This window comes from Podarcis melisellensis (genome assembly GCF_964234715.1).
Source record: "Podarcis melisellensis genome assembly, chromosome: 3".
Classification (NCBI taxonomy): domain Eukaryota; kingdom Metazoa; phylum Chordata; class Lepidosauria; order Squamata; family Lacertidae; genus Podarcis; species Podarcis melisellensis.
In genome coordinates this window covers 58,493,191-58,515,588 of record NC_138530.1, presented here as the reverse complement: position 1 = coordinate 58,515,588, position 22,398 = coordinate 58,493,191, and positions in this window count along the sequence as shown.

Genomic DNA, 22,398 nt, shown 5'->3' with positions numbered 1-22,398 from the left:
CTGAAAAGTTTCTAAAACAGCATCTCTGGTAGTGGCAGCAATGTCTTGTGTTGGTTCCTGGCTGACTATTCAAGCAAAATTGACTATTCAAGTTTGGAAATCAGCGACCCAATCCAGCTTGGAAGAGCCAGTTAGCAACCTAATGTGTGTGTATCCCAGGCTAGTAAGAAATCAGGGGCAGGTTAGGCTTTGCCTGTTTTTTAATATTGTATTTGGCAGCAGAAAATTGCACAACTACTCTTAAGATATATTTTTTTAAAAAAATATTTTCTCAAATTTCACATGTAGAGGTAAAGCAACTGCTGGTGAATGCATCGTAATATATTCAGTTCAAAATCCCAAGCAACTAGACTACAGCATTTACATTCTTCTCCCACAATAGGACTAACAGCAGACCAACAGTGTTGGAACCAAAAAGAATAGTATCCCTGCCATCACATCTTTATACTGAGAAAGGCTATAACTGTTCCATCTATTACACAGCTGCACATAGGGGCCTCACCAGAGAAATAAAAAGTGGGCCCACCCCATACTCACAGCTTGCTTTTCTTCTGCCCTGCCCTGTTATAAGCAACTACATTTTCTAAGTGTAAAGGCATAACCAAATATGGGTCTTAACCATGTTTTTGAATGACTTCCTTTAGAGAAGTCTGAAGAGGTAAGAAAAGCAGGTACAACAGGAGAAAGTGAACATACTTTCATCTTGCCAGGGCTGGAGATCTTTGTCGCACTGCAGACATCTGCCACTTACTACTTACTACAGTAGTACCTCGGGTTAAGAACTTAATTCATTCCAGAGATCTGTTCTTAACCTGAGGTACCACTTTAGCTAATGGAGCCTCCCGCTGCAGCGCAATTTCTGTTCTCATCCTGAGGTAAAGTTCTTAACCCGAGGTACTACTTCCGTTAGCGGAGTCTGTAACCTGAAGTGTCTGTAACCAGAAGCGTTTGTAACCCAAGGTACCACTGTACTGCTTGTCTCCAAGTTATAAAAATGGTTATTAATCACATCAGTTACCATCTTTGCTCCAACTCTGAAGTAGACTCTTGCTTAGGCTGGATGTACTGTAGGCACATCAAAGAAGCGTTTCAGTTAAACAAGTTGTAAACTTTGTATGAGAAATTGGATTGGCAAAAACAGAACTCCACAACGCCATCTGGTGTCACAGTGTTATAATGCATATTCAATGCATATAAAGTGCTTTTTCTTTGCCAATGTAGCCGAATTCTTAGTGTGGTCTGGGTATAAAACATGCACACACATACTGAGCTTTGTTCAAAGTAAATATGCATCAGATTAAATTCAAAACACTGAAATGCAGCCTTCATTAGCTGCTGGTGGTGGTGGTTTTTCACATATCAGAGAAACAAATTAGAAAGGTATAAGGCTCACATCACCTGAAGAAATGCAGTCCCTATGCATACAAACTCTTGTTATGGGTCTCAAACTTCTACCCACGGGGCCCATTTAAGAGAACGGAAAATTACTGAGGGCCAGAAGTCACAAAATGGTGGCAGATGCAGACAAGCATTCCACATAATCAACAGATGATTACCAATATAACTTTCTACTGATATTCAATCCATTGTTGCAGACGGCCAAAGCATTTTCCTTCCGGCAAGTTGCTCCATAGTTCAAGTACAGGGGAGGCAATATAAGTCAGCCTCTCCCTTCTGCACAGCTGATCCACTAACTCTAAAATTTGCTTTCCCTTGTTCTCTTCCCAACCCTGCATGTATCACAAAGCATTCTTCTCCCATTCTCTTTTCACAGTCACCTTGCAACATTCAAATTCACTTCTTCCTCCTATAATTTCTCTTATTTTTATTTTCTATTCCGAGTTTAAACAACGAAATAGCTCATTAAATTTTTAGCTTGATTTCTACTTTCCTTCAACCTTTCCTGTGGCCCTTTTGCTTTAGAGGAGGGAGACCTTTCTTTCCGACATCCCTACTGAAATTCTCCGTTTCCTGGCCACCTTTGCTCAGCCAAGACTTGTGGTGTTGACAGTGGAGCATCAAAAATCTGAGGCCCAGGTAAGGGTTGGGGCAGGCACTGTGGCCTACCTGAAAGGGGCTTGGCCTACAGTCTTGGCCTACAGTCTGAGAAACATTACGATTGATTACACAGCTCCATGCTGGAAAGATTGACCATGCTCCAGTTACAGTACTTACACACAAAGAGACATATACTTTCTGCAGAAAACTAGCAGAACCATTTCCAGCCCCTTTTACAAATAATACTTGGTTGCTTACTTTTTGCATCTTCTTCTAAGGTTGCACGCATGGTGAACAAAGGGAATCTCCTTGCCTCAGGCTTTCCTAACCTTTCAGTCTCTTTCCTTCTCCACTCCACTGTAGAAAATAAAACCTACATATTATATATATATGAGAAAATAAATAGACTCACCGTTTGCTGGTTTGGTAGCCTGCTTGCTCTAAAAGCGAGGGAACAAACTGATCGATCGATGCCGATTCAGAAGAGCAAGGTATTGCAAATGCATGCATGCGATTGGCCCACATGAAAATAAATATACAGTACTGGGTTGGTATACAGATATTGAGAACTGCAGCCTATGCTCTGAAGTTTCTTAACAGGCCTTGAGGGACTCTTCTGATTGCCAGGTGCAGCTGATAACATTCTACTTAACCCTTTCCTAGCTTTATAAGCCAGCATTGTTACTTTGCTTTTTAAAACAGCCCCCCCCCCGCCCAAATGATGGGGGTAGGAACTGCTCTGCAAAGTGATTTGTAACTGGCTGTGATGTAGAGACAGCGGATTGTTTCTGCATCTCCTGTGGTGGCCAATGACAGAAAAAATTTCAGACTTATAAACAAGTGAAAATGTAGGGAGGAGGGGGGTGTTTTATATTCTTTTATATTATTATTATTTTATATTATTATTTTTATTATTATTATTTTATATTAGATCAGAGAGCCTAATTAAGAACTTGGCTGCCAGGGAAAGTGTTTACTGCAAAGAAAGCAATGTGTACCAGCTTTTGGCCATCTATCTCATAACGATAAGGCCATCTCAGCCCTGAACTCATTGAAATTCCAAAGGGCTTTGTGAACGAAGTAGGTAAATGGAAGCTTCTTTTGCAGGTAAATGCAACTTTCAAGAAACTGGAGGGCAAGTTTCAGCACAGCATTAATAAAGTGCAAGAGCCCTCTGCTGTTGACATCTGCCCCTCTGCGCTGAACACAAGTCCTGGTTCCAGTGCTTTTTTTTCTTTAAAAAAATGATGTTTAGGGGTACTCTCATTTTCCTACTCATATTGAAATACTGCCACTCATTGAGGCCAAACTTTATTCACAAAATGTTTAGGGGTGTGCAATCCCCCCCCCCCGAGAACTGCCTGGTTCTATGCAGAAGCCTAGGCTCTGTGCACCTAGGACCTACCACAGATAATCAATGGTAATGCTCACCAGTTGTTGGAAACGAATCAGGAGCAAGATGTAGGTATAGGTCCTTGGGTGTAAGGACTCCATTGAACCCAGTTAAACTTCTGAATAAACAGGCTTAGGATTTCTTAGTTTGTCTCTTCTCTGGTCTGTCCATAACAAGGGCTACAAAGAGAAATAAGAGCTGTGTCGGGGCCAGAGATGGAAATGCATTTAAATAGGATGTTGGTTTTTAAAGATGAATTGTGCAGCTTCCTCTGCTGCACAGCCTAATTTGTGAACCTAATCAATCCTTGGTTCAGCAAAGTGGTTTGTTTTTTAAAAAGAGGTCTGCTTCTGACCCATAAAATGCTTGGCTTTTAGAAACTGAATTTGAAAGATGCTTTTAAAACAATTGGATAATCATGTCATACCAGGAACATGATGTTGAAGCTAATATCATTGCTGAATGCACAACAAATACCATTAAAGCCCACATTTTCTCTTTCAATAGCTAATTTTCTGATCTCAGTCACAGGTGGTAGTAAAGTAAGACTTTTTAAAAAAAATCTGCACTGAGATATTTTCCCATACACACATGCACCAAAAAACAATAACCCCCAAACCCCTAAAGACTATGTATTGCTGTAGTCTGATATAAAGTCTTTGTTAGGGATGATTACATTTCTGTGGAGAAACATAATAGAACCATCATGGACTTTCTCCCAGACTACTTTTATATTTCAGAAAGGAAAATCTGTCTTGAAGCCCCCTTTTTCCTTTGTACCAACCAAGCCAGTGTAAGGTAAAGATCCCCCCCCCCCTTTGATGGAAAGTAAATTGGATGGAATTGGACATAAGGGAGGTTCAGGATAATTGTCTTCTCCTAGTGGAAAAAACAATACCCTCACTGGAAATTGAACCTGGCAGATTGCTATGGCATCCCTCGAGTTTGCATTGGATTGCCACTTACATCTGTTTATTAAGGACAATTTTTCTAGGCATTTCACATTCATTAGAAGCCGGTGCTAGTCCTGAAGAATTTGCTGTGTAATAGTTATTCATCCGCAAATTGCACCCTACATTTTCCTCTGCAATCACTTTTCTGGCAGTATATTATTAATTATGCATAGCTTTCTAAAAGTACAGTGGGAAACTTTACAACTCTGAAATTTGCACATTTTGAAAACTTGGAGGAAGGCAGGAGCTCCCACACATTGAATAGTTGTGTAGAAGAAGGAATTTTATCAGGTGTTGCTTGCCCAACGAAAGCTCCCTCCCGCTTTTCAGCTGGCCAGCCTATCCACCATTTTGTTTGCCAGTCATAAAGTGAAGTATTAGCTGTGCTCCTTAAGCATGATTACTAGAAAGTAAACCTCCTTAGACTTACTTCTGAGTATTCCAGTTGTAAAAGTAGCAGTAGGAATGCAATTCATGAACCCTCTACTCTGAAGGTACTGTCAAGAATACTAAGTGGTCCTCTTTGAGTAGCTCTGCATAGAAACTCAGTGGAGTGCTGGGCATGGACACGTGAGAGCAAGATTCAGATCTCTATTCCACATAAAAGGTGGTGCATCATTAATACATAGCACCTGCTTAACTCCTCATTGAACCCTGTTGAAAAATATGGGAAATAAGAAAAGATTACTTAAAAATACATAAGTGATTGAGGAGATAGAGGAGATAGAGGCGTCATGTGGAATCCCATTATTATTCTGGTCAGCCAAATGTATTGGTTTTATTACTGGGTGTTCTTCTCTTCTACCTCTCACTTCTCCCTGAAAGAGAAAGCACCTTACAAAATACCTCTCAATACCAGTTGCTGGTATTGGAGAGTGGGGAGAGGGCTGTTATGCTCAGCTCCCGCTTCTGGATTTTGCACAGACATTCAACTGGTTGGCTGCTGTTGGACCAGATGGGCCTGGGGCCTGATCAAGAAGAATGCTGCATATGTGCTCTTGTTGAAGCTAAATTATCTGGTTTAATCTGTCTTTCATATTAGACTACAGTGGTACCTCGGGTTACAGACGCTTCAGGTTACAGACTCTGCTAACCCAGAAATAGTACCTCGGGTTAAGAACTTTGCTTCAGGATGAGAACAGAAATCGTGCTCTGGCGGCAGCAGGAGGCCCCATTAGCTAAAATGATGCATCAGATTAAGAACAGTTTCAGGTTAAGAACGGACCTCCAGAACGAATTAAGTTCTTAACCCAAGGTACCACTGTATGGCTATTGTTATTTTCAATTTGGGGAGCTGCATACAATAGAAAAAGCCACTCATCCCTGTTTGTTCCAAGGAAGAGAAATTCAATCCAGTTCACATTTAAAGATGATTCTGCCTAATTTGCAGTTTCTGAACTGAAAAGCAGCCGTTCTTCAAAATCTCTGAATTTTGCAATGCAGTTCTCCAGCCAATTACAGTAATGTGTACAAAAAGGTATATACTACGGTACAGTATGCATATCAATGCATATGCTACTGAAAATAACATACAAAAATGAATTAGGGGAAATTGTGTTGCAAAAAAAGTGCATACAAATGAGTATATTAGGATACATTCCCCACAAAATGTTGATGATTTTTCATGAGGGCTCAAAAAACAAACAAACTCAAATTGATGTGGAAATGTGGAGAATCCATTGTCCAAGTAGCTACTTCAGAAAAAGTAGTATTAGGGGACTTGCCACCATAGGGAGTACAATCTGGCTGCACCAGTGACTTTCTTCCCCACTAATGCTAATAGCATGTTCAAGATTGCCTTTAATGATGGTGCTCTATTTGTTAAACACACTGTTGATTTTCACGCCTTAGTTTCATCAGGATAGTACTGTTTTTCCAGAACATGACATGTTTTCACATTGTGAAAGTAATACATGCCCTCTTGCTGTATGGAAACCATGAAACTCTGTGTTGCTTTCAAAGTGTTGCTTTCAAAACAGTGGTATAATAGTTTCAGCAAGTACACCAGTAGGTGACATTAAGCATAATGCATATTTTGAAGAAGTTAGGGGACCTGGCATCATACATATTGCACCCATGAGGGTGTGTTAGAAATGCACATCTATTTAAAGGGTCCTGATTAGCTTTGAAAAGCTATCCCTATTAAATTACTTATCCAAAGACTGATAAGATGCCCAATATGTTCCCAGTATTTTCTCTCTTTTGTTGCAAAAACCCCTGTGCAAAGTTTCCTAACAGATTCCTCCTTCAGCTGCTTTTCAAAGTCTACCTCACTGATTAACAAACTGGTCTTCATATGGTAGTGGCCTATAACTGGAGAGAAAGGAACAGAGAAATACAGGTGTCATTATGTTGCTTGCTTAACCCACCTGGTTTATTAACCATGGTTAAGCGATCAGAATTAAGCTATGACATACATTCCTTTTCCCTCCATAGCCTTTTCCTGGAGCACAAGTTTCCACCCTTCCCTGGCTGAACTTAACAAGGGTTAACCATTACATTGTCATTGATATACAACCACAGTTCAGAAACCAGCTGCAGTGGACAGAACATGGGTTAGGCAATCAAAGGACAGGAAAGAAGAAAAAGCATTAGCACCAAGCAGTGCACCTAATATAGGTATGTGTGGCTTAAGATGATTATGGTCAGTTACAGCTTAAGTCTGTATAATCCTGCTGGCAAGAAAGGTTAAAGAAGGGCATCGTTATTAATCTTCCTTTTATTTTCTAAAGCAGTTGAAGTCAAATGGATTTCCCCCCTCCAAAATAATTTCATAAACTTGGCCCTGAGTTCTTACAAAGTGCCAATTTTTTCTCTAATGATGCAAATTTAGCTGAATAACAGTGTGTGGTTTTTAAAAATAGCAATGTGAGGTGGCGAGTTAAGCTTTCAGCATATGAAAATGAAATTGTACTCAATATTAAACATCGTTACAAGCCTTAAAGAATGCTAGCTGGAGCCTGAAAGTCATTGTAGTGATGGCTTTGGATTTCCACAGTACTGTACATCATTTTCAGTAACCCTAACCCTAACCCTATATGAATTGTGCAGTATACAGTAGTGGCAAATTTGAGCTACAAATGTCCTGAGGAAAACATTGACTCAATTGTAAACAAAGGGACAAAACTGTATTTCTGTGTGTGCCTTCACTCAAGAAATTTCAGCAGTCAGGACAGACTTCTGACTTGTACACACAACATTGGCATAGAGATTTAAAAACAGCTACAAACAAAACCCATCCAACAAGGTCTTTCTCTCTATTTTTCTAGAAGAAGAGGTGCCAGAACTCACCATGAATATTTCAATGTATAGCTAGCTACTCACCACTCAGATCTGTGGCTTGTGATGCTGTAATTTTGCTATTTCAAGATGCAGCGGCATTAAACTGGCCTACAGGTTATGCCTATTCAGTGATGTGCTATGCTGGTACCATCACTTGTTTTACAGGTGGGCTGTTTCTAGTGGTCAGTGATTAGATGTGGAGACTTGACAAGTTTATCATAGAGACCTTAGTGTAATTCACTTGAAACTTGCTCCTGTCACATAATTCATATGAGTGAGGAGACAGCTGGGGTGGGCTTGTTGCCCTTCCCTCTCTATCACATCACCAGTAGCTGATCTCTGCAATCTTCTATCTGTTTGGGATATATTTCTGTACTTGTGACCACGTCGGGTTCTAAATTGTGGGGGGGCACCTACATGAGTACGGCAAACTCTTTGCTCTGAAAGTTTATCCCAAACATGAAGACGAGAGAAAGAGCTCACTGAGAATGCAACAGGGAGTGTGGGGTAAATGCGTAAACCCCAGTTGTCCCCTCACTCATACGATTGCAATTGCAAGAGGGGGGATGAGTTAATACAACTTTTTCTGGGTCTGAAAAGTAATATTAAATGTAACTTCTGGAAGAGAAAGGGTGCTGTCCGAAATATTTTAGTGTTTACCTTTTTACTTTGTTTTACGTTATACTTATCCAAAAGTCAACCAGGTGGACAATAGCATGTGCTTATGGTCCAGGCAACATGCTACCTATTCTTTTGACACAGCAGGTTCTTGCCAACTGGCACATCCCAGCAGGTTTTATTTGTCAGGAGAATGCCCACAAGTGAAAAGTAGCCTTATCACTGAATTGTAGCTGTTGTGGAATTATATGGTACTGTCTTCAGTGGAACTTCCTTGTAATTTGTGTAGGATCAGAGTGCACGATGCTTGAAGGTTTCACAAGTATTTCATTGACCCTCATGGTCCCTTCCAACTACACAATTCTATGATTCTATGTAATGGGGAGTCTTAGCAGTAAATCAGAAGCAATCAGCAGTAAAACTCACTCATCTTGCCTTACAAATCATTTTCCAGAAGGTGGTTAAATATCTATTTCATCACAAGTGCACTTAAAAAAAACAACCAACAACTAGAAAGGAACATTTTACCACAAGACAATGATTGTCTAATGCCTCCTTTTGAAGATTTAGTCTCATGACTGAATAAATTCCTCCACATTTCAAGGTTCCAAGGAAGCTGATTTAGGTAACATTCCTGTCTGTGGGGTCAGTTAAAGCACACAAATGTTAGTGCTAAGCCATCGGCTCTTCTTGCACAACACTTTGGAAACATTTTCTTGTGACGCAGTTTATAAACCCTTAAATAAGTAGGAAGGCGTCAGAGATGAGCCAAGGTGGTAATTTAGAAGGAAACGACTAGCAGTTGAAGAGTTTGACCCCCTTTGCCTTGCTGTTCCTCCAGTCAAAATGTCATTCTCCTGAGATCATGTTAACAACATAGGTTGTCATCATTGGGATCATCAAAGTTGGGGTCATCATTGCACTTACTAGTATTTGATGTGCAGTGTTTGGAAAAGAAGGAAGGGGTAAACAGGAGACCCATGAAACATCAGTGATCTTCTCACCTTAGACATTCAGTGTAGGAGTAACACTAGCATCATTTCACTCTGCATTGCCAGGGTCATGTGAGAGGCCTCATGCCAAGCCCACAGTGCTCTTCCTGCCAACATCAGTGTTGTTGTTTCTGAAAGTGCAACAGAGTTGGCATGGGAAGGAGCTGCAGCACAGGCCTTTCACATGTCAATCCCTCCGGCATAAGAATTTGTGGTATTGCAGCTCCTGTGCCGCCAACATAATGTGTCTTTGCCCTCCTAGGCCAAACAGTTGGAAATTGCTTTTTTGCAATAAGTCTGTGGCCTGTTTGAACTCCAGCTTTAGGCCTTTGTTCTCCTGGGGAGTAGAATTGGCGTTTTAAAAAAGTTTTGTTTTTGAGGTTATTAGATATTTAACAACTTTGCTAAAAGGAACGTATTGTTCTTACATTTATTTACTATCTAATGTAACAAGACCATATATGAAAAAAAAAATTTAAGGGCGTTTAAAAGGAAGCTTCCTAGATTTTTTTTAATAAATCCCTAAGGATGCCAGTTTGTTTTTTAATCCCTAAGGGTTATATACTGAAAACAAACTGTTTTAGGTGGCAGATATTTTTGAAAGATTAAACTAATGGAGGTTTTAAAATGTTGTGATTTAGTTAACTTCCACAATGTTTGATGTATTTTTAATTAAAAACAGTTAATTCTTACAGGGATATGAACTCTTTGCTTTTGAAGTTTGAGGGAAGCATTTTACTCAATAAATGAGCAGACCTCAGTCCCGAAACCACATTCTCAGTCCCATTGAAATCAATTAGGATTGTAGCCATGTTCTTTGATAAGGAGCCATGCCAATAGTTTAGCAGCAGGTATATATTTAGGATACAAAAATTAAAAAGCCGTAGCATATGAATAATAAGTGACTTTGGAGTTTGAACAAAATCTGACCCTGATTTATGAAAACCCACGTGAGAATCATAAATCGGCTTTAGCAGACTCTCTTTCCTAAAGCCAAAACCAATATTTTGGTTATTTAAAAATATATAGAGCTTGTTAGTTTAACTGAGTGTCTCTTTACACTGAAATTATGAAGAAGAAAAAACCAGTCAGCTTGTTTCTTAATTAAAAGGGCGATATAACTTTGGTGGAGACTGACAAAACTTTGGTGGTCTTAAGAAAATGTTATGCATGCTACTTTATGCAATCATTGTCTAGAATTGCCACCTTTTCGCATAGCAAGCCATATGTCATGGCCCCTTGCACTCATTGGGGGTCACATGTTCCCTGAGCATGGGGGTGGGACTACACTAGCTAGCCATGCACCTGACATAATTCCCAACACCACCTATGCAGTCATGGTGGCAGGTGGATGCATTAAGAGATTATGTTCTTTAGCCTTCATCATAAATCTATCAAAACGTAATGTTTTCCCACATTATATATACATCTAAAGCAACTCCTTCATATCTATGTGTGTGACGCACACCGTAAGTCAAATATACAAGGCCCTTTCACATCACACACACACACACACACACACATATCTATGGTGTAGGTATCCGCTTCAGATATTCACCCTGAAACATGACATCCTTGTCTCTAATGGCCCAAGTGTATCCACTCTACCGCCAACCTTCCTATGCTAAGTGGGAGGAGGAGGACATCCTAGAACACACTTAGAAGACACATTGAGACCAGGAACTCTGATAATGCAGACTAACCAATCATGGGGAGGCATTTAAAAGCATTTAGCCAAATCAACCAAGTAGCTCCCTTTAGATTAAGGCTTCCTAGTGATTCAGAACCCAGAATGTGCAGATCTTCCTTCTGCAGCTTGCAGCCATACGTGGATGTTGGGAGTGGGATCAGCAAGGATGTGTGATGCAGGGGAATGAATTAATAAGCACAAGAGTCATAAGAGTCATAACAAGTGAAGAGAGCTTGTTGAGACTGCAGGATAATCATTGGGTACCTTTTGTTTTAAATATTTTCATTGTTAAATTTGGATGGCTGACAAGAGCGGAATCAGATTTCCAGTGCTCCTTACCACCCTGTAATAATCTACATAGCAAATTCAGTTTTCAGGGAGGCAAAACTAACACCGTTGTGTGTTAACATTTTTACAAAATAATGACTAGCCATTCCTTATTTTGAAAGTATAGTTGTTGCATTTTCTGTGCCTTAAGAAGCCCCTTTACCCTTTAGACATCTCTCTTAGAAATTAAGTGGGTTTGAGTGAAGTTTTACTTGATAAACAGTTTGTAACTTCACATAAAATATGGACAAAGTCTGCTGTGTGTGTATGTGTATGAGACAAAGCTCCAAAAAATGAACAGTCCAGAAATATATCTGACAACAATCCTATTGCCCATTGACCCCTCTACACATGGAGACTTTCTGAGGCATAACACAGTTATGTTTTCTTGTGGAACACTGAAACATGGGTTTTTATCCGTATTTTTATTTATGTTTTATTTTATTTATGTTTGTGTGTGTGTGTGTGTGTAATACAAAATGATACCTTATATATGCCTATTTGAGGAATACATGTTATTACATGGTAAAATTTTATTCTTCATTTTTCCTGCCATCTAATCTCCCTTCTCTTCTAACCCCCACCCCAATCTCTGAAGACGATGCTGGATTTGTTGTGCTGATTGCCTGGATTAACACTGCAAAGCCTATTTAATAAGATCATCCAAAAACAAATCGAAAAAAGTTAAAGGAAGTTAAAGCCACATGCTTGAATCAAAGGAATCGCCATTTTGGGACAACTATGTCTTTCCCCCCCCCCTCCTTGCAGTCCAATTAGATAAATTAATGATCACATTTCTTTCATTGATTGTCCCTTGATCTTAATGTTCTCTTTCTTTTCTTTACTTAGTCTTTCAGTCTTTTGACTTCTTTGTTCTTTTTTATTGAAAGTGCTGGGCTATAAGATTATGTTGAAATGAAAAGAAATGCTAGTGAAGCACAAAGTATTTGAATTCTCTAGAAAGTGGTTTTCCATATAGATTGCTGATTTTTATTCTCTGCACCTATCAATGACCTCTTGTAGCTTTCTTCAAAGAATTATCTGTGTGTTCTTTCCCCCTCCCTCCATTTCTGATGTGCTCAATATTTGTTGAGATTGATTTTTATTTATTTCTTAAGAATAAGCAATATTTAATTAATCAGAAATCTATTTTTCTAGCCAATTACAGAGCAGTATGGAAATGTGGTAAAGAAACAAAATAAATTAGCAGTTCAATATATTTTTTCTTCCCACATCCCAGTGTCGCAGACAGGACCAGGTCCAATAACAGCCCCACAGGATGTTTCTGGCAGGAAACATGGATACCTGTGCATACTTACTGTCTGTAATAATATATGATAAACCAGATGCTGTAAATAAACAATATTATAGGAGATTACTATTGCCTCTGCCCAACTTTCCTCTTCTCATTGTGTGTGTTGATGCCAAAATCTGCCCTCTAATTTTTGCAAGTTTTCTGCTCTCTGCAAAAGAGGTTTTTTCAGAATTTTGGTGGGGATGTATAAATGAGCTGCAATCCATACTAACATTCATTCGCACTTTTTTCTGGCATTTTTCATTCCACTGCAATTTTATTTTACGCAAGTGCTTTTTACATTTTGTTTTCTGCTAATGCATATATATGTGTGTGTGTGTGTGTGTGTGTGTGTGTGTGCATATAATCTGCTATCAGCAGATATTTACAAATCAGTTATCTTCCTTGTGCATTCTCTTTCAAAGGTAATGAATTTCCAGAGGAGAAGCTTGCTTAGTCTTTTGCAGCAAAACCAAAAAAGAGTCTTGTGGCTACTTAAAGAAAAGACAAAATTAATGAAGTGGCTAGTGACCCATCACAAAGTCATCTGTAGCTGCAATTCTAACCATATCGACTAAGAAGTAAGTCCCACTGTATTCAATTTGAGATTGAAACCTCACTATTTTGATTCTGCAGTTCGGTATTAACTTACCGTATTTTTTGACCTATAGGACGCACCGTCCCATAAGGCGCACCTAGTTTTTTTGGGGAGAAATAAAGGGGGGGAATTATTTTTCCCCCAGGCGTGGGGCTGGGGTGGGGGAAACCCAAGCTTCCCCCGACCCCAGCCCCCAGAACAGGCAACTCTCCGCAAGCCACGGGAGCCCAGTGCCAGGCTCCCGTGCCTTGTGGAGAGCTGCACAAAGTCTGGGCGCGCTGAGCTCAGAAATTAAATTCGGATGAAGGGCGGTATACAAATTTAATAATAAATAAATAAATATTTTATAAATAAAATGGTTATACAGTGGTACCTGTATATACAGGGTTACATCCACTTCAGGTTACAGACTCCGCTAACCCAGAAATAGTACCTCAGGTTATGAACTTTGCTTCAGGATGAGAACAGAAATCGTGTTCCAACGGCGCGGCGGCAGCAGGAGCCCCCATTAGCTAAAGTGGTGCTTCAGGTTAAGAACAGTTTCAGGTTAAGAACAGACCTCCGGAACGAATTAAGTACTTAACCCGAGGTACCACTGTATATGTGTGTTTGCTGAAACATAATGCTCAAGATAATTCATGTCTAAATTATTTTGGAGATGGGTGGTTAAATTACTTTGGAGATGGATGGTTAAAACTGAGCAGTCAAATCTATATGGTTCTCATTCTGATGAAGAGGCTCAAAGGTAATAAAAGTGATGACTTCTTTCCATGTGAAAAGAACAATAATAAATGATGCATTCTATTGTATTTATTTTTAAAAAACACAGTAAGAAGCAGATTAAGGCTGCAATCCTAACCTCACTTACCTGGAAGTAACCCCCATTGAACTCAATCAAACTTATTTCTGAGTAGACATAGTTCGGATTGCAGCCTTGGTAAGTATAGGATGCTTCTAGTAATGAACAACTTACTCAAAATTAACAAAAAACAAAAAGGAGAAAAGCAACCAAGCACCAGACGCAGTTTACAACAGCTGAATCCCTGCTATGTCTGGAAAATTGCGGACATATGACAACCCTATTCCAATGCAGTGTGTGTGTTTTAAACATGTCTACAAACGTGACATCAAGGCTGGCAACGTTAACCTTCTGTGTGGGAATCCCTTGCAGACGACTGCAGTGCCTGGAGACAGTTGAGTTGTGTTTCCACAGCAGTGACCAGGGGAGGAATGACCACTGGGAGGCGCACAGAGAGAAGAAATGCCACGGTACATCTGCATCAGCACAACCGGATGCTTTCATCTGCCCCAGCTGCAACAAAAGATGTCTCTCTCCCATTTCAGTCTCTATAGCCACAACAGGCACTATAACACTCCAACAGTTTGATTTTACCCCTGATGGCATACTCTTCCATTGTCTCTTGAAACAGATGGATGCTAACAATGTCCTTTTTAGAAGAAAAAAAAAATCTGTTGTAGAGAACTAAGGGGGAAAGCATTAATACCAAATGTCCATTACTTAATGAGGGTCAAGTTATTTCCACCTGCTTTCTCTGATATCCCTAATGTGGACTTTTGAAGTTATTTTATCTTTGAAGTGGCCAAGAGTAGGGTGTGTGTGTTTTTCTTTTGTGTAAACATTTCCCGACACCCTTAAACCTCTCTGACTGTTGGGATACTGCCAGGGAGACGGAGGCATCAGGCAGCCTCCCCAGTTGTCTCCGGACAATCACCCGTCTCCCGTGGAACAGCATCAGTCAATTAGTGACATGAGCCTCAGAGACATTCCAAGACCCGTGCACACCCTTTCCGCAGAGTGTCTCCACAACGAAAGATGCAGACAGAGAGAGAGCATATTTACAGCTTTATTCAACGAAGTTCAGAACAAAGGAAAAACATGACTGCTTGCCTCCGTGTTCAGGAAAACAGCCAGAATACAAAAGCTATATACAAAGGAAGTTCCCAGCAGACAGTGCTGGAAGTAAACAGGCATGTGATACACAACAGCCATGCCTGACCCTTTTAAGGTGGAATGGAACTATATCCTAACACTAACTGCCCACACTTCCTGATATGAAAAATGCCCATGGGAGGATTTGCCTTATCATATTTTCCCCTCGGCATCTGAAAAGGTTGAGTGCAGATCACTGGGGAGATTATTTGTACAGTGAAAGACAGGGCACTTGCAGCCACCCAACAGCCACCTCAAAATTAAGGAAAGGGTAACAAAAACTCTGTGCCCCATCCATAGGTCCCATTTTATTGTTCCATTCGATACAATTTCCAAATGCAATTTCTCAGTAATTGGTGGAGAGTGGGTGAAGAAAATGCACGAGAAGTTTTCGAGCCAGCCATAATTCATTGTACATGGAGGAATGTGTGAAAACCCCTCTTTTGATCACAGTTAGATTATTCACTTGATTACAAATGGGAGGCCTATGCTGAAACTACGCTCCTTTGTATTTGACATGTGAGAATTGTAATCTTCAGGCACAGCTTTTAATGATGCCGTATCAGTTTTTCTTTTTGGAGAAGAACAGAAGAGATCAGAGATATGACTTAAAGAAAACAAAGCCATAAGCTTTGAGTCCATAGCATTCTTTCACTGGTGCTCTAAATGACCATTTTTTCCTACTGCAACTAGAAATTGGCAAAAACAATCCCACTTTGAAGCCTGTTTTGCTGGCTCAGAAGAAAACGTCCAGAGAAAATCTATCATGCTCTTTGGCTTTTCTCATTAGTGCTGCATTTCTGGCTCCAACTACAGATTCTGTATGTATCAGTCCATGGAGTCCTATCACCTTTGCTGTTTGTAAAATCTGTTTGCTGTTTGTTGATGTTTTAAAGGGCTTTTGATGAATGGGTGGCAGCTAAACTGTAAATACTAGGAATGAGTTTGAGTTATCTGTCCAGATGAACTCTAGCAAGGGTTTTTCTGAAGAGATTGAATGAGGTTTGTACATCTGTAACAAAAGAGTCACCTGTTCTTGAGAATATACAGTATAGTGTTGTCTGAGTTGCATTTAATCATCTGAACATGCACCTGCATTGGCCAAAATTGCTTCCATTTTGAATGGGTCAGGGAACACAGTTGTCTTCAGGCAGTATCAAAACACCTAAAACTATATTGCCTGCCCTATTGTTCTTCGATCTTGGCTCATATTTTGCCCTGGAGCTGGTTTTCAGGTAAGTCTTGCCAGAAGTAGATAGCCAATATAGCAATGTCCTTTTGGTTCAGTCACAGAGATGGTGAAAGCTGACCGTTTACTCTCACACTGTTTCCTCACTCTTATGGATAGCCCATTGTGACGCAAGCTGTTAATGACCTGTCTATTCTCTTACCTAGAGCAGGTGTGGGGAACCTTTGATTCTCCATATATTGCTGAACTGCATCACCCATCATCCCCGGCCATTGCCCATGCTTGCTGGGGCTGAGGGGAGTTGTAGTTTAGCAACATCTGAAGGACCAAAGCTTCCTCACACATGCCTAGCTCAATACATGCTCTAGGTCAGAACAGTGTGCTTTTGTGTTTCTTTGCCATTTTACATTCTTTGTGTTCTCTAAAAACCTAAATAATGGGCTGCCAGTGGCTTATCCCCAGGGATGGGGAACACATGGCTGTTGAACTCATTCCTATCAGCCCCAGCCAGTGGTCAGGGATGTTGGGAGTTGTATTCCAACAACATCTGGAGGGCTTCAAGTTCCCTCACCCTGCTTATCCCACAATTTGTAATAGGTGAGTTTCTGCAGCACAAGGAAGAAGTAATTCTAAAATTCTGTCCAATGAAAGTTATCAGCAAAACTTTCATTTGTCTATTTGTTTTTGTGTTGGTGTTAAATGGATAACGTGGCATGTGTAATGAAAGAGAAAATTAAATACAATGGATATTTATCTCTGTTGGAGGAAAAAACACAATTTAATAGTGTTGCTGATCTCTTCATGCTAGCAAAAGAGGATGAGCTTTCAGACCAGCAGGGAAATGAGTTACACAAATTGTTGTGCGTTTGCTGTTCGATTTCCATGTGTATCATGATAGCTTTGCCTTTGCCTAAAATAACTTCAGATGGGAATTTGACAGAAAAGAACCTTTGTGTTCTTTAATGACTATGGATATTTCACCTGCAGGGCCTATTGGCAGATGGCAAATGAGGCACAGTAGTTTTGAATTTGCAAACAGAGAAAGCTGAAAGTTGGCTGAAGCAGTGTTGGATGTACAGGCCCACTCTCTAGAGATCTGATGTGAAACAATGGGGGTCTTATGCCTTGTAGGAAGAGAGAACCAGCATGGAGTAGTGGTCAGAGTGTTGGACTAGGACCTGGGAGACCCGGGTTCAAATCTGCACTTGGCCATGAAGCTCACTGGGTGACCTTGGGCTAGTCACTTTCATCCTAATCTACCTCACAGGATTAAATGAAAAGGGGGAGAACTCTGTAAGTCACCTTGAGCTTTATGGAGAAAAATGTGGGATATGAATGCAATAATATTATAGGAGTGAAGAAGAAGAAGAAGAAGAAGAAGAGTTTGGATTTGATATCCTGCCTTTCACTCCCCTTCAGGAGTCTCAAAGCGGCTAACATTCTCCTTTCCCTTCCTCCTATACAACAAACACTCTGTGAGGTGAGTGGGGCTGAGAGACTTCAGAGAAGTGTGACTGGCCCAAGGTCACCCAGCAGCTGCATGTGGAGGAGCGGAGACGCGAACCCGGTTCCCCAGATTACGAGACTACCGCTCTTAACCACTACACCACACTGGCTCCTTTTTGCCTCCACTGATTCTCTACTTGCATATTACAAGGATTGCCACTTGATTGTAATAAAACCTCAAAGTGATTTATGAAAAGTATAAAACAATACAGTTATTAGTGAACAAACCACTTAAAAACAATTATTTAAAACATTAAAAAAATTAAAACCAATAATAAGCTAAAACCAGATTAAAACATATGACAGCTTCTACATGTCTCCATAGGCTTGCCTAAAGATATTTTCAGTAGGTGCCAAAAAGAGTTTGTCATCTTTTCTACTCACAACAAAGTTGTGAAGATAGTTTACGTCAATAGTGTAACTGGCCCAAGACCAACTGGTGAGCTTCACGGGAGACAAAGGATTTGAAGAATAGCCTCTCTGGTCCAAATTTACCACACTATGCTGGGTCTTTCGGAAGAGGACTGTTGGCTGCATCTTGATTCCTACATAAGCAAGCCTTAAATGAATATAAAACCAATATGCCATATTTTGCTCTGTTTTCCCCATTTCATTCATGTTCATCTATCTTCATATACACTATGTTGCTACATGATATTTCTGTTATGTTTTGAAATGTTAAGCTATTTCCAGAGACATTTAGAGCAATTTATTAAGAGCTAAACAATCAAGCCTTCCTAAGCTGTCACGCATGAACTGGGAAAAGGAAGGGAAAGCACCCATAATCTTGCAGATGTTAATAAGAATTATTCTTTTCGAGCACTCCAAAGGCAACACAATTTGTTTTTATGGGTTGTTAATAGCTTTAAGGAAAGTAGAGTAGTCGAGAAGAGGGTGGGCTGGAGAATAGGCAAGCAACTGAAATTGTTTGTTGGCATTTCTCCTTGTGCTATGCTGATCCAGTTGCCAAAGACTGTGAAGCTGAAAAATGACAGATTAAAATTTAAAATAAATTATGATTATTCAGAAGTTCCACCATGCTCCTCCTAAAAGAACAAATTCCTATATATTTAAAAACTGTCAGTCAGTTCCTTTGTCTTCCGAGGAGATTACTGGGCAAATGCCCAGTCAGTCTAAATCTGAATCCCTTGATTACTCTATTTATTGTTTGTGTAGCTCATTAAATGTGCAGAATTTTTATTCTCACAGCAAGCTAGTGGAGTAGGTCAAGGCTACAACAGAAAAGCTGAAGCTCAGAGAAGCCATCTCCAAAGGATGGGAGTGGGGTCTTTTTTTTGCTTTTCAAATTTTTGTCATGCAAATGGTAAAACAATCTTCAGCTCTGTGTTTGTTTGTTTGTTTGTGTTTGTGTTTTTGTGTGTAGATAGATAGTTGATTGATTGATTGATTGATATTGTTAGATATATGTCTATATGTTTTCATTTGCACCATGATCACACATGGTAAATGAATGGCACACATTTAGTGTTTTATATGTGAAAAATTCTCATAATGTTTTTTGGGAGGTAACTAGTAGGTTCAGTACAGGCAAAAGGGAGCATTTCTTCAGATGGCACATAATTAACTTATGGAGTTCACCTCTGAAAGCCACTAGCCTAAAAGGCTTTTTAAAACCCTTGATACATTTCAAAATAGATTCCATCATGTTGGAGAATAGGTCTCTTAATGGCTACTGACCATGAGTCACAGTTATTACATCCAAAGACAGTGAATACCGCTAATTGCCAGATTATAAGGACAGACAAGGTGTATATATCACTTTTGTTTGTTTGTGAGCATTTAAAGGCATCTTCCAGGCTGTTGGAAATGGAATTGATATTGATCAGAGCTAGTAAAGTAATCCTTATTCATACATATGTATTTATTTATTTATTACATCTATAAGTAGCCCAAGGACTAAAATTCTCTTTACACTAAATGTAGGGTGTGCACTTGCATGTCAAAACTTCCCCCATGTTCTTTTTGAAAGTAGCAATCAACTGTACCTCAGGGTTATCAGAATTAATTTTATTTGCTCTGATCCATTCCCAAACTGCCTTAAGGCACTAGTTTGTCATCTCCACTGTCTCTCTGGATTTAGTAGATGGGAATGGTATGTAGCGTTATATGCCTGTAGAGGACATATTAGCCAAACCCTCCAGATGACCTCTCCTAGTAGTTTTCATGTAGATGTTAAAATGCACGAAAGACCAGATTGAATCCAGTAATACCCCACAAGCTAGTGGTCATGGGATCAGATAGCACAACTTTGGGCAATCCTCCAGGAGGCCTCCCCACACCTTGGACTCAGCTAGATTGGTAAAGAAAAAGCAATTTATGTGTTGTATGTATAATATAACATTGTGTCACCAGATGGTACTGTGGCGTCCCATTTTTCTGTACCTGTTTTCTCTGTTTAAATTTACAACACATTTAACTGAAACGCTTCTTTGATGTATCTAGCTTCCATCCCTTATCTCATATACTTTAGGAGGCCCCCTGCCCTGCCATAGAGACCTTTCAGAGGGCACAGGAGACACCAAGTGAGCTATCCTTCTTTGTGTACTTTCTTTGGTTTATTTATCTTAGAATCCAAACTTTATAACAAATTCTTAATTATTCTTCTCATTTATTTTTGGGTTATAAGAACTACACAATCTCTCACTTATTTACTGATTCATTCTTTCTTAAGCTGTTGATTCGTATACCTATGCGGTGTGTACACTTACGCTGTCCATAATCTATAACAGAAAATTTACCCCCTAGTGTTTGCTTTTATAACACTAATCCATCAAGGGATATTAAGTTAAACGGTGTGGAGTGGGGGTGGGAATCAGATTCTATTTATGTCTAATAAACACACTGCCACATGAATCTTATTTCATTCACTTTCTAAACCTTTACATTTTATGGTGTGTTTTATGTATAGCTGATTTTTAAAGGGATGAGAGTGAAAAACAGGTTTTGTAGTCTTGGAGTGGAGACCTGCTGCATAAAAGGAGTGGGCTTTGGGATATTATTAAAATCTCTGATTTGCAGTGCTTTTTTCCTTAAAAAATGTTTAGGGTTACTCTCATTTTGACTCAAGAAAATCACCAGTTTATAGTTTAAATCGGGGGAAATAAATACAGTAAATGGACAAAAGTACAAAGATTCACAAACTGTTTAGGGGTATGCGTACCCCTGCATCCCCCCAGAAAAAAAGGACTGCTGATTTGTATACAAGAAAAATAGTGTTATGGGTTGTGGGGGTAGGTAGATAAACTGTATGCTTGAGTCCCTTCTAATTCCTGCATCCAACAGGATTAAATTGATGCAATATTCAGACAAGTTTCCTGGTTGTTGTTGTTATTTAGTTGTTTAGTCTGGTACGACTCTTCGTGACCCCATGGACCAGAGCACGCCAGGCACTCCTGTCTTCCACTGCCTCCCGCAGTTTGGTCAGGCTCATGTTTGTAGCTTCCAGAACACTGTCCAACCATCTCAATCTGTCTTCCCCTTCTTCTTGTGCCCTCCATCTTTCCCAACATTAGGGTCTTTTCCAGGGAGTCTTCTCTTCTCATGAGGTGGCCAAAGTATTGGAGCCTCAGCTTCACGATCTGTTTGATCTTCTTGCAGTCCATGGGACTCTCAAGAGTCTCCTCCAGCACCATAATTCAAAAGCATCAATTCTTCGGTGATCAGCCTTCTTTATGGTCCAGCTCTCACTTCCATACATCACTACTGAGAAAACCATGGCTTTTACTATACGGACCTTTGTTGGCAAGATGATGTCTCTGCTTTTTAAGATGTTGTCTTGGTTTGCCATCGCCTTTCTCCCAAGGAGCAGGTGTCTTTTAATTTTGTGACTGCTGTCACCATCTACAGTGATCATGGAGCCCAAGAAAGTAAAATCTCTCACTGCTTCCATTTCTTCCCCTTCTATTTGCCAGGAGGTGATGGGCCCAGTGGCCATGAGCTTCAGACCATATTTTGCGCTCTCCTCTTTCACCCTCATTAAAAGGTTCTTTAATTCTTCCTCACTCTCTGCCATCAAGGTTGTGTCATCTGCATATCTGAGGTTGTTGATATTTCTTCCGGCGATCTTAATTCCGGCTAGGGTTTCATCCAGCCCAGCCTTTCGCATGATGAATTCTGCATATAAGTTAAATAAGCAGGGAGACAATATACAGCCTTGCCGTACTCCTTTCCCAATTTTGAACCAATCAGTTGTTCCATATCCAGTTCTAACTGTAGCTTCTTCACCCACATAGAGATTTCTCAGGAGGCAGATGAGGTGATCAGGCACTCCCATTTCTTTAAGAACTTGCCATAGTTTGCTGTGGCCCACATAATGGCCCACTAATTATGGGCCGTTAAGATAACATAGGAAGTGGCTCTGTGCCAGAGGACAAATGGGTGGGTCTCCCTCCCTCTGCTGTCTGTTAGTTAGAAAAACAAAAGCCAGAGTGGAGTTGTGTGTGAAAAGTAGAAGCAAGAAGCAGGCTGGGCAGCTGAGAGACAGAGCCATGCCTGATTTCTGCCCGGATCTAAGGCTGTGGCTATGGGAGAGGCAATACCTTATTGGAATGTTAATGCTATGAGCCCTTCCGCAGTAGGCTTATGTT